At 43.2% G+C, this 15,909-nt stretch overlaps 4 long non-coding RNA genes across 4 annotated transcripts; 3 read left to right on the top strand and 1 right to left on the bottom strand.

Moving 5' to 3' along the window:
- Window positions 1-1,145: 1,145 nt before the first annotated feature.
- LOC115055955 (uncharacterized) lies at window positions 1,146-1,924 on the bottom strand. Its single transcript, XR_003841741.1, has 2 exons — window positions 1,643-1,924; window positions 1,146-1,575 (listed from the first exon to the last, which is right to left on the bottom strand). It is a non-coding gene; the product is annotated as an uncharacterized LOC115055955 (long non-coding RNA).
- Window positions 1,925-5,999: 4,075 nt separating this feature from the next.
- Window positions 6,000-9,340, top strand: LOC115054086 (uncharacterized). Its single transcript, XR_003841581.1, has 9 exons — window positions 6,000-6,033; window positions 7,511-7,540; window positions 7,641-7,675; window positions 7,805-7,894; window positions 8,149-8,188; window positions 8,284-8,323; window positions 8,962-9,006; window positions 9,190-9,229; window positions 9,318-9,340. It is a non-coding gene; the product is annotated as an uncharacterized LOC115054086 (long non-coding RNA).
- Window positions 9,341-9,779: 439 nt separating this feature from the next.
- LOC115054105 (uncharacterized) lies at window positions 9,780-11,982 on the top strand. Its single transcript, XR_003841588.1, has 3 exons — window positions 9,780-9,941; window positions 10,106-10,145; window positions 11,855-11,982. It is a non-coding gene; the product is annotated as an uncharacterized LOC115054105 (long non-coding RNA).
- Window positions 11,983-14,048: 2,066 nt separating this feature from the next.
- LOC115054090 (uncharacterized) lies at window positions 14,049-15,550 on the top strand. The gene is made up of 5 exons (XR_003841583.1): window positions 14,049-14,228; window positions 14,471-14,510; window positions 14,606-14,645; window positions 15,284-15,328; window positions 15,512-15,550. It is a non-coding gene; the product is annotated as an uncharacterized LOC115054090 (long non-coding RNA).
- Window positions 15,551-15,909: the final 359 nt, after the last annotated feature.

Raw genomic sequence — 15,909 nt, 5'->3', positions numbered from 1 at the left:
CGATGTCTAGAAGTTTTACCTTTCATCTTTGGTGGACGCGGGCGTGTGTTTTCCTGCCGCATCGGCTCCGTTTTGGAACCAACCAACGATAAAGGTGCGAACGGGGCGTGATCGAGGTGAGCGTCCATTGGCAAATCAGGGCTTCTTTCTTGAAAATTAAGCAGTCACTTTTGCGTTGTGTAAATGTTTTTCTTGATGTCTTTCTTCCTTTGTATTCTGTGAAACAGGAAGGAGGAACCGTGCACTTACTGCTGTCCCCCAGTGGGTGAGTTCAATGACTACTGAGGGAGTTAAACGGGAGTCTTGCCCCCCTGGTCGCTGCAAATTCAGGGAAAAGGTGTTCATTTAGCAGACTAAATGGTTTTAATTAGTGTCATTGATTAGTTTTCTGGGCACATTGGTGGAAATGCAATGAGCTGAGTTGTCCAGGCACTATACCCACCTATATTTTTATTTATATGATTTATAATGATATTGATGTTATTGATAATGTGAGCTGAGTGCACTGGATGCGTGTGTGTGTTGCCGCTGGCAACACCGAGTTAAATAAAGGCTAATCTAATGATTTTAGCTCTGATGAACAGGGCCTTTGTACAGCCCACCCAAACACGTATGAACTTGAAATGTTTTGTTTTGTTTGCACCCGCCAGTTTTATGTCATACAAATTGAATGTCCTAATAATAGAGATGGAAAGGTGTGAAAAAGCAATATTTCATCGGATTTATGGCGTCAAGTCAGGATCTGGCATTCACCGCTGTTTGTTACTGTTCCAGGAAAGTTGCTGAACATCCACCCATCCCTGCTGCCACCATTTCAGGGTGCGAGTGCCCAGAAGCAGGCCCTGCAGGCTGCACGGTCCACTTTGGAGCGGTAAGGGGGCCAAGGCATGAAAATGTCAAACCGAGAGGCAACTGTAAAAGCGGCTGTGTTGTTTGTCTGTTCAGGAGTTGGACGCGAGAGCCATCGCCGTTCAGGAGGAGAGTTCGTTGGACAGGATCAGACAGGCAGAGCACTGAGTTTTTCCCGCCACACTGGAGCTCATGGCCAGTGGTGCCGTCAGGCTCGGAGAAGATGAGCACATCAGAGCCAAATAAGGCTAATCTCGCACAACAAGCTGGTAGTATACCAAAAAAAGAGACACTGATGAATTGAAAACAAGTTTACTGTATCCCGAAAGCAGCAAGGTAGCATGACAGTATTCACACTTGACTTTTCCGCTGTTTCCTTTTTTTGGTTGCTGAGTTGATAAACATACAGGTGAGGAGTAGAAGCCTTTCAAACTTTACTTTAGAGAAACAGACAAATGTTTGGCAAATTTCCTCTGCACTGGATTCAACTAATGACTTTGAAAGAAAAGCATGGCAGTCCAAACACTGACGTTTGTTGTCTGATCAATACTTTAATATTTGTTCTATCATTAATAAAAACTTGTGGGTGGGTAAAATGTCTTTTTAGTGGGATTTCAGGCAGCAGTCTACGTTTGTCTCCTGTGGAAACGCAGCATGTCTCGCAGTCTCTCATTTCTCGCTGTTGTGGACAAACGTGACTCTCCAGAAAAAAATGGACGATCTCCTCTGTTGAGAAAAGGAGAAGTTATTGATCTCGTATCACACTTGAAAAATGACTGAAATGCACACGAACCCGGACACACGTCCCACATCAGAACAGGATCGGCACTCCAAAGAGACGACACGATGCTCTCGGGTCAGAAATGCTGAAATCACTGCCGTCCTCCACACACACTGCAAAAGAAACGCCCACTTTGTAACATTCACGTCAACCGATGTGATAGATATAAAAAAACAAAAAAAAAAAGTGTGTGTATGTTTGTGTGCAGCTGCAGCCGCTACGCATCCTTCTCCAAATCATCCACCAAAAGGAAAGAGTGCCCCGACGGCTCAGAGACATCCTGGTCAGGACGTTTCCGTGGGACTCGCTTTGAAACACGACTCCTGAACTTCCTTGTTTGCTACTACGTCATCGTGACGTCACCGACCGATTCATAGACGTACAACGCACGGATCCTTCAGTGTGTGTGTGTGTGTCTTCAGCTGCCCCCACCATACCTTGTGTCACCCCCGGCCCATCGCTCATCAGTGCCGCATATATATATATATATTGAGGCATAAAAAAAAGAATGAGGAGCCTACCTGAATTTCAGTCTAAGAAATGTCATTTTGTAATATAAGAAAATATTCTATCCATACATATAAGTATAATTTAAGTAGGCTATCTCGTGGCCGGGCCGAGTGTCCTCTTTTTTGGAAATCAAAATATGGCCACCCTAATCACCAACATCGTCGTCGTATATTATAAATATACTTATAAATAAATAAATATAATTATATTATATTCCTCCGCTTTTTTAAAAACGTTCAAAGAAAGGGCCGCAGCACCCTTTAAAGGTAACCCGTCTTTTTTGTGCAGAGTGATCATGAATATATATACACTATATCAAAACACTTCAGCATCAGCATCCAAATAAATGGGCACGATTTACAACGGATTTCAGTTCTGTGTTCACCTGTAACCACAGGGGGAACCGGGAAAGTTGAAAGAAACACCAGAAATAAAGGTGTCAGTGAGGAGAAATGTGCTGAGCCGCCTGAATATGAAGACGCTGAGCAAGACAGCCGTTCTTTTTCATCCCACAAAGCAGCAGATGTGACGGCCATTCAAGAATTCAATTCAAGTCAATTCTGTGGTGATATTTTCATGGACATTTTTGTCATTTTTAAGGCCAAACCACACAGAGCTTTTAGATGTGAGTCACTCCACGCTGTATTATAAAAATGTTTGGATCAAAGTGTGTTGAAGGCCTGACATTGTGCTCAGTCTGGAGTGGGAACGGGTGAGCCGGTGCAGGATTTGTGTCGCTGTCTCTTTAAGGAGATGTGGGGTTGACACGTGCGGGGTGGCAGGTGAAGGACAGGTGAGGGTCACCTGACCTAATGAGGAGGACATTTAAAACAGACATTTTAGGACCTGATCAGTGGCTCCCCGGGGTCAGGCCTGTTGTCCCACGATCCTGTCAGCAGAGTAACAGCAAAAGAAAATCCAAGATGGCGGACACGAAGCTCCGCTGCTACATATAAGTTTGAAAGGCCTTTTTTTTGGTCGGTCACGACAGACAATGTTGACGTGGCTGCATGTTGGGGGCGTCGGCTTGCTATTTGTTGTTAGTTTGTGATTTGTCATTGGCTTGTTTCTTGTTGGTTTGTGATTTCTTACTGGCTTGTGGTTTGTTGTTGTTGTTAGCAATTGCGTCTTTTCCATGTTAAGTGTTTGGTGTTTTCTTACTTTGAAGTGTCTTATTTTTTTGCCTGTTAAATGTTGAGTGTTCAGGTTCTGTTCTCCTTTTTCTGACATAATGTGTTCTCTCTCTTTTTTGCTGTTTGTCTTTGGAGTGGCAGAATTAATTACTCATCTTTCCTGAAAACAAGGTAAGAATTCAGAACTTGTATGTTTCAGTTTTATGTAGTTTGTGCTGCCTGAAAACAAGGTTAAAAAGTCCACTTATTTGTTTAATATTCAGGTTCTGTTTTTTATTTTTTTCTGCTCATCTTTCTGACGTGTTGTTTTTTTTGTTTTTGTTTTTTTTTTCAGAGCTGAAGATTGATGTAACTCGTGCTGACTCAGAATAAGGTAAGAAGTAAATTGTGGTGTGTGGGTTATTTATTTATTTATTTGCTTCAGATGTAGTATTGATTAGCAATTGTGTGTAATGTATTCAGTGCTATTTATTTATATATTTATTTACATAGATAGATAGAGATGTATGTTATCACATTTGGTGCCCCTTGTTGGCAGGATTCTGGGGGTCCTTGTGTATCTTGGGAGGTTTGTCAGAGCATCACACTGGCACAGGTGTCTGGACCTTTGGTGGTGATACTCAGGGATCAGCTCGGGTGCTTCTTGTCGCTCTTCGTCACTGCAGGGACGTCTCTGCTACCCGCTGGGGGTCTTCCTGTCCTGAGGCAGGTTGGGCGGGCGCCCCCAACCTGCTGCAGGTCACAGGGGGGCTTCTGTTGTGGAGTAGGGAGGTCTCTGTGGCTGGCGGGGAGAGGTGGGGAGTACCTGGGCTGGCTCTCAGGTGTTGCTGCTGGGGGTCTGGGTACCGGTGTTGGTGTGGTGTCTTGTGCTGGCCAATCAGGACGGAGGACTTCCTGGTTCTGTTCTTGTTCTGTCATTGGGGGGTGCTGGGTGGGGGGCTGCACAAGTGTAGTATGTTTAGTGTGTAGGTTTTGTTGTTTCACTGCTCCTTTTTCTGACATGTGCTCTCTCTCTCTCGTTTGTTGTTTGTTTTTGGAGTGGCAGAAATAATTACTCATCTTTCCTGAAAACAAGGTAAGAATTCAGAACTTGTATGTTTCAGTTTTATCAGATGTGGGTTGTTGTGGTGTTTTTTTTTTTTTTTTTTTTTTTCTTCTTGCATGTTAACAATTTCTATGTTGTAGTTTCTCTCTTTTTTTTTTTTTTCCCCCCCTGTGATGTCACATGTTCTCTCTCTCTGTTATTTTATTTTTTTTATATTTCAGAGTAGAAGAAGGGACATAACAGGTGCCTGAGAATAAGGTAAGAAATCAATTGTGTGTTTAGGTTCTGCTGTTTCTGTGCTCTTTCTAACATCATGTGTCCCTCTGTTTCTGTGTGAGGTTTCAGGGGAGCAGAAGTGATGTAACGAGTGCTGCTTGAAAACAAGGTAAGAAGTCAATAGTTGTATGTATTTATTTAGTGTTTAAGTTCTGTTCTTTGTTCCTTTTTTTTTTTTTTTTTTTTTCTTCCCCCCCAGGGGAGCAGAAGTGATGTAACTCGTCTTGCCTGAAATGAGGTAAGAAGTCAATAGGTGAATGTTTTTGTTGCCTCAGATTTATGAAGAATTAGCAATTCTGTGTTTTTCTGTATTTATTATTTAGTTTTTTCTGAATTAGAAAGTGTGTGTGTGTGTGTGTGTCTGCCCCCGCCCACAGTGGTCCACATTGGGTGCCCCTTGTTGGCAGGATTCTGGGGGTCCTTGTGTGTCTTGGGAGGTTTGTCAGGCCATCACACTGGCACAGGTGTCTGGACCTTTGGTGGTGATACTCAGGGATCAGCTCGGGTGCCTCTTGTCGCTCTTTGTCACTGCAGGGACATCTCTCTGCTACCCGCTGGGGGTCTTCCTGTCCTGAGGCAGGTTGGGCGGGCGCCCCCAACTTGCTGCAGGTCACAGGGGGGCTTCTGTTGTGGAGTAGGGAGGTCTCTGTGGCTGGCGGGGAGAGGTGGGGAGTACCTGGGCTGGCTCTCAGGTGTTGCTGCTGGGGGTCTGGGTCCCGGTGTTGGTGTGGTGTCTTGTGCTGGCCAATCAGGACGGGGGACTTCCTGGTTCTGTTCTTGTTCTGTCACTGGGGGGCTGCACGAGTGTAGTATGTTGAGTTGTACCTCTGCTCCTTTTTCTGATGTCAAATGTTCTTCTTTCTCTTTTTGATGTTTGTTTATGGAGTGGCAGAAGTGATGTCATATGCGGTGCCTGAAAACAAGGTAGGAAGTTAATTGTTTTATTTTTTATTTTTTTAATTGTTGCTTTAATATTCACTTGCAATTTTTTTATTTATTTTTTTCCAAAATGTCCCTTTTTCTTGTATGTTCAGTATTTAGGTTCTGTTCTTTTTCTGACGTGTTCTTCTCTCTCAAGATAACAAGATAACAATTCAGAACTTGTATGTTTCAGTTTTATCGGATGTAGCTTGTTGTTGTGTTTTTTTTTTTTGTTTGTTTTTTTTTTTTCTTGCATGTTAACCATTTCTAGGTTGTAGTTTCTCTTTTTTTTTTTTTTTTTTTCCCCCTAATGTCACATGTTCTCTCTGTTTTATTTTTTATATTTCAGAGTAGAAGAAGGGACGTAACAAGAGGTGCCTGAGAATAAGGTAAGAAACCAATTGTGTGTTTAGTTTCTGCTGTTTCTGTGCTCTCTCTTCTAACATCATGTGTCCCTCCGTTTCTGTGTGAGGTGTCAGGGGAGCAGAAATGATGTAACTGGTCTTGCCTGAAATGAGGTAAGAAGTCAATAGGTGAATGTTTTTGTTGCCTCAGATTTATGAAGAATTAGCAATTCTGTGTTTTTCTGTATTTATTATTTAGTTTTTTCTGAATTAGAAAGAGTGTGTGTGTGTGCGCCCGTGCCCCCGCCCACAGTGGTCCACATTGGGTGCCCCTTGTTGGCAGGATTCTGGGGGTCCTTGTGTGTCCTGGGAGGTTTGTCAGGCCATCACACTGGCACAGGTGTCTGGACCTTTGGTGGTGATGCTCAGGGATCAGCTCGGGTGCCTCTTGTCGCTCTTCGTCACTGCGGGGACGTCTCTGCTACCCGCTGGGGGTCTTCCTGTCCTGAGGCAGGTTGGGCGGGCGCCCCCAACCTGCTGCAGGTCACAGGGGGGCTTCTGTTGTGGAGTAGGGTGGTCTCTGTGGCTGGCGGGGAGAGGTGGGGAGTACCTGGGCTGGCTCTCAGGTGTTGCTGCTGGGGGTCTGGGTACCGGTGTTGGTGTGGTGTCTTGTGCTGACCAATCAGGACGGAGGACTTCCTGGTTCTGTTCTTGTTCTGTCACTGGGGGTGCTGGGTGGGGGGGCTGCACTAGCCTGGAAAACAAGGTAGGAAGTTAATTGTTTAATTTTTTATTTTTTTTTTATTGTTGCTTCAGCTTTAGTATTCACTAGCAAGTATTTTTTTTTTTTTTTTTTCCTTGTATGTTTAGTATTCAGGTTCTGTTTGTTTTCTGACATGTTGTCGTGTGTGTGTTTTTTTTTTTTTTTTTTGTTTTTTTTTTTTTTTCCCCCCCAGAATAGCAGTGTCATCGGGGTGGTGTGTGTGTGTGGATCAGTCTGCATTCATGTGTATCTAAATATCTGTTAAATAAGTGTTTATTTACAGTGTGCACCTGTAGACACCCTGATACAAACATACACATGATAAAGTGTTTGTGTAGGTGCATTGGGTAAATAGTGTTTTTGTGCAGTGGCATCGATCAGCACGTGGCAACAAGAGCTCAGGTATACCCAGGGCTGGAGTTTAGGGGGGATGGCATTTCTGCTGAAAATAAAGATTGTCAAAATCCTCCCCCTTCTGAAACGGCCACCCCCCCCCTTCCCAGGCTCTGTGTTATTTTATCAATGAATGTGGGAATGATGATGTCAACTTTTTGTGTTTTTGTGCATATTGAGTGAAATTGTGTGTGGGTGGGTGGCACATGCACTTAGTGACACAGCAATCTTCTTTGCAATAACACCATTCTCTCTCTTTCTTTGTGGTTTGTTGTTGGAGCAGAAGAAGTGATGTAACTTGTGTTGCCTGGAAAATAAAGTCAGAATTTAAGTTTGGGTTTTTTCTTTTTAAAATATATTTCGTGTGTAGATTCTGTTGTTCCTCTGCTCCCTTTTCTGATGTTGTGTGTTCTCTCTCTCTCTCTCTCTCTCTCTCTCTCTCTCTCTCTCTCTCTCTCTCTCTCTCTCTCTCTCTCTTTGTTGTTGGAGTGGCAGAAGTGATGACTCATCTTTCCTGAGAACAAGGTAAGATTCAGTAGTTGTATGTTTTTAGTTGCTTCGTGTGTGTGTGGTTTTTTTTTTTTTTTTTTTTTTTTTTTTAACTACTTTGTATATTTCTGAGTAGAAGAAGGGACGTAACAGGAGCTGCCTGAGAATAAGGTGAGAAATCAAGGGCCATCCCCCCTTCCCAGGCCCTGTTATTTTATCAATGAATGTGGACATCGTGATGTCAACTTTGTTTAAAATGATGTGGGTGAGGGGCACTTACAGTGACAGTGATCTTCTTAGGAATAACGTCATGCTCTCGCTCTCGTGCTCTCTCTGCGTTTTGTTGTTGGAGTGGAAGAAGTGATGTAACTCGTGTTGTGTGAAAATAAGGTCAGAATTTAAGTTTTACATATATAGTGTGTAGGTTCTGTTGTTCTTATGCTCCTTTTTCTGACATCACATGTTCTTCTCGCTCTTTTTGTTTGTTTCTGGAGTGTGTGTTGCCTGAAAACAGTGTGTGTGTTTTTGTTTTGTTTTTTTTTCCCCTCTCTTTTCCCCCTTTGCATGCTTAGTGTCTAGGTGCTGTATTACGTTGTAGTTTATCTGCTTTTTTTTTTTTTTTTTTTTTTTTTTTTTTATTTCAGGGTAGAAGAAGGGATGTAACAGGAGTTGCCTGAGAATAAGGTAAGAAATCAATTCTTCTGTGTTTAGGTTCGTTTTTTTTCTGTGCTCTCTTCTCTAACATTATGTGTACCTCCTTTTCTGTGTGTGTTTTTTAGGGGAGCAGAAGTGATGTAACTGGTGTTGCCTGAAAATGAGGTAAGAAGTTAAAAGGTGAATGTTTTTGAACCCTAACCCTCTATAAAGGATTAGCTATTATGTGTTTTCTGTATTCATTATAAAAGTTTTTCTGAATTAGGGTGTGTGTACACACAGTGTTCCACATTTGGTGCCCCTTGTTGGCAGGATTTTGGGGGTCCTTGTGTATCTTGGGAGGTTTGTCAGGGCATCACACTGGCACAGGTGTCTGGACCTTTGGTGGTGATACTCAGGGATCAGCTCGGGTGCCTCTTGTCGCTCTTCGTCACTGCGGGGACGTCTCTGCTACCCGCTGGGGGTCTTCCTGTCCTGAGGCAGGTTGGGCGGGCGCCCCCAACCTGCTGCAGGTCACAGGGGGGCTTCTGTTGTGGAGTAGGGAGGTCTCTGTGGCTGACGGGGAGAGGTGGGGAGTACCTGGGCTGGCTCTCAGGTGTTGCTGCTGGGGGTCTGGGTACCGGTGTTGGTGTGGTGTCCTGTGCTGGCCAATCAGGACGGAGGACTTCCTGGTTCTGTTCTTGTTCTGTCACTGGGGGTGCTTGGTGGGGGGGCTGCACTCGTGTAGTATGTTTAGTTGTTCTTCTGCTCCTTTTTCTGATGTCACATGTTCTTCTTTCTCTTTTTGTTGTTTGTTTATGGAGTGGCAGAAGCGATTTCGTTTGTGCAGCCAGAAAACAAGGTGGGAAGTAAGTTGTTGTAAATTAATAATTTTTTTTTTTTGTTGCTTCAGATGTCGAATGAATGAGCAAATGTGTTTTGTTTTTTTTGTTTTTTTTACTTGCATGCTGAGTTTTTAGGTGAAGTATTGTAGTGTCTCTGCTCTCTTTTTCTAATGTCATGCTCTCTTTCTTTTATTTTTCATATTTCAGGGTAGAGGAAGGGACATAACAGGAGGTGCCTGAGAATAAGGTAAGAAATCAACTGCGAGTTTAGGTTCTGTTGTTTCTGTGCTCTCTTCTAACATCACCTGTCCCTCCTTTTCTGTGTGAGTTTTTAGGGGAGCAGAAGTGATGTCATTTGTGCTGCCTGAAAACAAGGTGGGAAGTGAATTGTTTTGTTTTTTGTTTTTTTTTTTCTTTTCTTGCATGCTTAGTTTTTAGATTTGGTATTGTGTTGTAGTTTCTCTGCTCTCTCTTCTAACATCACCTGTCCCTCCTTTTCTGTGTGTTTTCAGGGTAGCAGAAGTGATGGAACTGGTGCTGCTTGAACACAAGGTCAGAGGTCAATAGTTGTATGTATTTTGTGTTTAAGTTCTGTTGTTTCTCTGTTTCTTTTTCTAATGTTATATGTTCTTCTTTCCCTCCTTTTTTTTTCTTTTTCAGGGGAGCAGAAGTGATGTAACTCGTCTTGCCTGAAATTAGGTAAGAAGTCAATAGGTGAATGTTTTTGTTGCCTCAGATTTATGAAGCATTAGCAATTATGTATTTTCTGTATTTCTTGTGCTGGCCAATCAGGACGGAGGACTTCCTGGTTCTGTCATTGGGGGGTGCTGCACTAGTGTAGTATGTTTAGTGTTCAGGTTCTGTTGTTTCTCTGCTCCTTTTTCTGACATCATGTGTTCTTCTCTCTCTTTTTCTTTTTGGAGTGGCAGAACTGATGACTCATCTTTCCTGAAAACAAGGTAAGAATTCAGTTGTATGTTTTAGTTGCTTCAGATGTAGTGGGATTTATTTATTTTTAAATTTATTTTTAAGTGTCTCTTTTCCTTGCATGTTAAGTGTTTGTTGTGGTTTCTCTGCTTTTTTTTCCCTAATGTCACGTTTTCTTATTTATTTTATATATCAGAGTAGAAGAAGGGATGTCACAGGAGCGACCTCAGAATAAGGTAACAAACCAATTGTATGTTGTGTGTTTAGGTTCTGTTGTTTTTGTGCTCTTTTCTAACATCATGTGTCTCTCCTTTTCTGTGTGTGTGTTTTCAGGATTCTGGGGGTCCTTGTGTATCTTGGGAGGTTTGTCAGGGCATCACACTGGCACAGGTGTCTGGACCTTTGGTGGTGATACTCAGGGATCAGCTCGGGTGCCTCTTGTCGCTCTTTGTCACTGCAGGGACATCTCTGCTACCCGCTGGGGGTCTTCCTGTCCTGAGGCAGGTCGGGCGGGCGCCCCCAACCTGCTGCAGGTCACAGGGGGGCTTCTGTTGTGGAGTAGGGAGGTCTCTGTGGCTGGCGGGGAGAGGTGGGGAGTACCTGGGCTGGCTCTCAGGTGTTGGTGTGGTGTCCTGTGCTGGCCAATCAGGATGGAGGACTTCCTCGTTCTGTCCTTGTTCTGTCATTGGGGGTGCTGGGTGGGGTGAACTGCAAAAGTGTGGTTGTGTGTGTGGATCAGTCTGCATTCATGTGTATCTAAAATATGTTAAATAAGTGTTTATTTACAGTGTGCACCTGTAGACACCCTGATACAAACATACACATGATAAAGTGTTTGTGTAGGTGCATTGGGTAAATAGTGTTTTTGTGCAGTGGCATCGATCAGCACGTGGCAACAAGAGCTCAGGTATACTCAGGGCTGGAGTTTAGGGGGGATGGCATTCCTGCTGAAAATAAAGATTGTCAAAATCCTCCCCCTTCTGAAACGGCCATCCCCCCCTTCCCAGGCTCTGTGTTATTTATCAAGCAATCTTCTTAGAAATGACATCTTGGGTGTTGCTGCCAGGGTTCGTCGTCTTTTAGGTGAAAATAAGTGTGAAGTTCTCGATCTTCTGACAGTGTTTGGTCAGTAAGATGTTACATTTCTTGTCAACATTTCTTTATTTCAATATGACGCTAGGCGACTGTCGTTATTTTAACCAAATCTACCATTCTTCTTGATTTATTTTTCTATTGTTTTCCTCTCCCCTGTAATTTTTATCAATTAATTTTTATGTTTTTTTTTTTTTTTATTAAACAACTTGAGTACTATGTCTACCATAACAGTGAATACTGGGTCAAATTCTTAATATTAATGTGAATAACTTCAAAGTATGCTAAGAGTATTGATATCCTTGGGGCAGAAACAATCATGAGGGTCCATCTGTAAATTTATTTGTATTGAATGGAATATAATTTCTCTGCTCCTTTTTCTGATGTCATGTTCTGTCTCTCTGTGGTTTGTTGTTGGAGTGGCAGAAGTGATGAAACTTGTGCTGCCTGAAAATAAGGTAAGCATTTAAATGTTTATATATTTAGTGTGTAGGTTCTGTTCTTTTCTTTTTTTTTCTTTTCACTCCTTTTTCTGACTTTTTTTTTTTTTTTTTTTTTTTTTGGTCCTGTCTATGGGGTGTTTTCCTGTATACAGTATTTAGTGTTAAGTTTAGCTTGTTGTCTAAAGTGTCTTGTCTGTTATCGCTTGGCTATTGTGGTGTTTTGTCGTTCTGGTCTTTCTTTGTTCCTTTTTTTTTTTTTTTTTTAATACATAGTCATATGTTCTTCACACCCCCCCGGGAGCAGAAGTAATGGAACTCGTCTTGACTGAAACTGAGGTAAGAAGTCAATTGCTGTGTATTTTTCTTGCCTCAGATTTGTTAAGATTAGTAATGGTGCCCCTTGTTGGCAGGATTCTGGGGGTCCTTGTGTGTCCTGGGAGGTTTGTCAGGGCATCACACTGGCACAGGTGTCTGGACCTTTGGTGGTGATACTCAGGGATCAGCTCGGGTGCCTCTTGTCGCTCTTCGTCACTGCAGGGACGTTTCTGCTACCCGCTGGGGGTCTTCCTGTCCTGAGGCAGGTTGGGCGGGCGCCCCCAACCTGCTGCAGGTCACAGGGGGGCTTCTGTTGTGGAGTAGGGAGGTCTCTGTGGCTGGCGGGGAGAGGTGGGGAGTACCTGGGCTGGCTCTCAGGTGTTGCTGCTGGGGGTCTGGGTACCGGTGTTGGTGTGGTGTCTTGTGCTGGCCAATCAGGACGGAGGACTTCCTGGTTCTGTTCTTGTTCTGTCACTGGGGGGGCTGGGTGGGGGGGGCTGCACTAATGTAGTATGTTTAGTTGTTGCTCTGCTCCTTTTGCTGATGTCACATGTTCTTCTATCTATTTTTGTTGTTTATTTCTGGAGTGACAGAAGTGATGTCATACGTGGTGCCTGAAAACAAGGTAGGAAGGTAATTGTTTTGTGTGTTTATTACAAATTCTGAATCAACCCAAAAAAAAAAAAAAACTAATTATCAATTGTGTTTTTTAACTTAGAAGTGTCATTTTGTATGTTTAGTATTTAGGTTCTGTTCTTTTTCTGATGTCACATGTTCTTCTCTCTCTCTTTTTGTTGTTTGTTTATGGAGTGACAGAAATGATTTCATTTGTGCAGCCTGAAAACAAGGTGGGAAGTAAATTGTTGTAATTTTTTTTTTTTTTTTTTTTTGGTGCTTCAGATGTAGTATTAATTAGCAATTGTGTGTAATGTATTCAGTGCTATTTATTTATATATTTATTTACATAGATAGATAGAGATGTATGTTATCACATTGGGTGCCCTTTGTTGGCAGGATTCTGGGGGTCCTTGTGTGTCCTGGGAGGTTTGTCAGGGCATCACACTGGCACAGGTGTCTGGACCTTGGTGGTGATACTCAGGGATCAGCTTGGGTGCCTCTTGTCGCTCTTTGTCACTGCAGGGACGTCTCTGCTACCCGCTGGGGGTCTTCCTGTCCTGAGGCAGGTTGGGCGGGCGCCCCCAACCTGCTGCAGGTCACAGGGGGGCTTCTGTTGTGGAGTAGGGAGGTCTCTGTGGCTGGCGGGGAGAGGTGGGGAGTACCTGGGCTGGCTCTCAGGTGTTGCTGCTGGGGGTCTGGGTACCGGTGTTGGTGTGGTGTCTTGTGCTGGCCAATCAGGAGGGAGGACTTCCTGGTTCTGTTCTTGTTCTGTCATTGGGGGTGCTGGGTGGGGTGAACTGCAAAAGTGAGGTTGTGTGTTTGTGTGTGGATCAGTCTGCATTCATGTGTATCTAAAATATCTGTTAAATAAGTGTTTATTTACAGTGTGCACCTGTAGACACCCTGATACAAACATACACATGATAAAGTGTTTGTGTAGGTGCATTGGGTAAATAGTGTTTTTGTGCAGTGGCATCGATCAGCACGTGGCAACAAGAGCTCAGGTATACCCAGGGCTGGAGTTTAGGGGGGATGGCATTTCTGCTGAAAATAAAGATTGTCAAAATCCTCCCCCTTCTGAAACGGCCACCCCCCCCTTCCCAGGCTCTGTGTTATTTTATCAATGAATGTGGGAATGATGATGTCAACTTTTTGTGTTTTTGTGCATATTGAGTGAAATTGTGTGTGGGTGGGTGGCACATGCACTTAGTGACACAGCAATCTTCTTTGCAATAACACCATTCTCTCTCTTTCTTTGTGGTTTGTTGTTGGAGCAGAAGAAGTGATGTAACTTGTGTTGCCTGGAAAATAAAGTCAGAATTTAAGTTTGGGTTTTTTCTTTTTAAAATATATTTCGTGTGTAGATTCTGTTGTTCCTCTGCTCCCTTTTCTGATGTTGTGTGTTCTCTCTCTCTCTCTCTCTCTCTCTCTCTCTCTCTCTCTCTCTCTCTCTTTGTTGTTGGAGTGGCAGAAGTGATGACTCATCTTTCCTGAGAACAAGGTAAGATTCAGTAGTTGTATGTTTTTAGTTGCTTCGTGTGTGTGTGGTTTTTTTTTTTTTTTTTTTTTTTTAACTACTTTGTATATTTCTGAGTAGAAGAAGGGACGTAACAGGAGCTGCCTGAGAATAAGGTGAGAAATCAAGGGCCATCCCCCCTTCCCAGGCCCTGTTATTTTATCAATGAATGTGGACATCGTGATGTCAACTTTGTTTAAAATGATGTGGGTGAGGGGCACTTACAGTGACAGTGATCTTCTTAGGAATAACGTCATGCTCTCGCTCTCGTGCTCTCTCTGCGTTTTGTTGTTGGAGTGGAAGAAGTGATGTAACTCGTGTTGTGTGAAAATAAGGTCAGAATTTAAGTTTTACATATATAGTGTGTAGGTTCTGTTGTTCTTATGCTCCTTTTTCTGACATCACATGTTCTTCTCGCTCTTTTTGTTTGTTTCTGGAGTGTGTGTTGCCTGAAAACAGTGTGTGTGTTTTTGTTTTGTTTTTTTTCCCCTCTCTTTTCCCCCTTTGCATGCTTAGTGTCTAGGTGCTGTATTACGTTGTAGTTTATCTGCTTTTTTTTTTTTTTTTTTTATTTCAGGGTAGAAGAAGGGATGTAACAGGAGTTGCCTGAGAATAAGGTAAGAAATCAATTCTTCTGTGTTTAGGTTCGTTTTTTTTCTGTGCTCTCTTCTCTAACATTATGTGTACCTCCTTTTCTGTGTGTGTTTTTTAGGGGAGCAGAAGTGATGTAACTGGTGTTGCCTGAAAATGAGGTAAGAAGTTAAAAGGTGAATGTTTTTGAACCCTAACCCTCTATAAAGGATTAGCTATTATGTGTTTTCTGTATTCATTATAAAAGTTTTTCTGAATTAGGGTGTGTGTACACACAGTGTTCCACATTTGGTGCCCCTTGTTGGCAGGATTTTGGGGGTCCTTGTGTATCTTGGGAGGTTTGTCAGGGCATCACACTGGCACAGGTGTCTGGACCTTTGGTGGTGATACTCAGGGATCAGCTCGGGTGCCTCTTGTCGCTCTTCGTCACTGCGGGGACGTCTCTGCTACCCGCTGGGGGTCTTCCTGTCCTGAGGCAGGTTGGGCGGGCGCCCCCAACCTGCTGCAGGTCACAGGGGGGCTTCTGTTGTGGAGTAGGGAGGTCTCTGTGGCTGACGGGGAGAGGTGGGGAGTACCTGGGCTGGCTCTCAGGTGTTGCTGCTGGGGGTCTGGGTACCGGTGTTGGTGTGGTGTCCTGTGCTGGCCAATCAGGACGGAGGACTTCCTGGTTCTGTTCTTGTTCTGTCACTGGGGGTGCTTGGTGGGGGGGCTGCACTCGTGTAGTATGTTTAGTTGTTCTTCTGCTCCTTTTTCTGATGTCACATGTTCTTCTTTCTCTTTTTGTTGTTTGTTTATGGAGTGGCAGAAGCGATTTCGTTTGTGCAGCCAGAAAACAAGGTGGGAAGTAAGTTGTTGTAAATTAATAATTTTTTTTTTTTGTTGCTTCAGATGTCGAATGAATGAGCAAATGTGTTTTGTTTTTTTTGTTTTTTTTACTTGCATGCTGAGTTTTTAGGTGAAGTATTGTAGTGTCTCTGCTCTCTTTTTCTAATGTCATGCTCTCTTTCTTTTATTTTTCATATTTCAGGGTAGAGGAAGGGACATAACAGGAGGTGCCTGAGAATAAGGTAAGAAATCAACTGCGAGTTTAGGTTCTGTTGTTTCTGTGCTCTCTTCTAACATCACCTGTCCCTCCTTTTCTGTGTGAGTTTTTAGGGGAGCAGAAGTGATGTCATTTGTGCTGCCTGAAAACAAGGTGGGAAGTGAATTGTTTTGTTTTTTGTTTTTTTTTTTCTTTTCTTGCATGCTTAGTTTTTAGATTTGGTATTGTGTTGTAGTTTCTCTGCTCTCTCTTCTAACATCACCTGTCCCTCCTTTTCTGTGTGTTTTCAGGGTAGCAGAAGTGATGGAACTGGTGCTGCTTGAACACAAGGTCAGAGGTCAATAGTTGTATGTATTTTGTGTTTAAGTTCTGTTGTTTCTCTG

The sequence above is a fragment of the Echeneis naucrates genome, chromosome 2 (assembly GCF_900963305.1).
Source record: "Echeneis naucrates chromosome 2, fEcheNa1.1, whole genome shotgun sequence".
Lineage (NCBI taxonomy): Eukaryota > Metazoa > Chordata > Actinopteri > Carangiformes > Echeneidae > Echeneis > Echeneis naucrates.
Note: the sequence above shows the minus strand (reverse complement) of the source record. Positions and strands in the feature narration are given on the sequence as shown.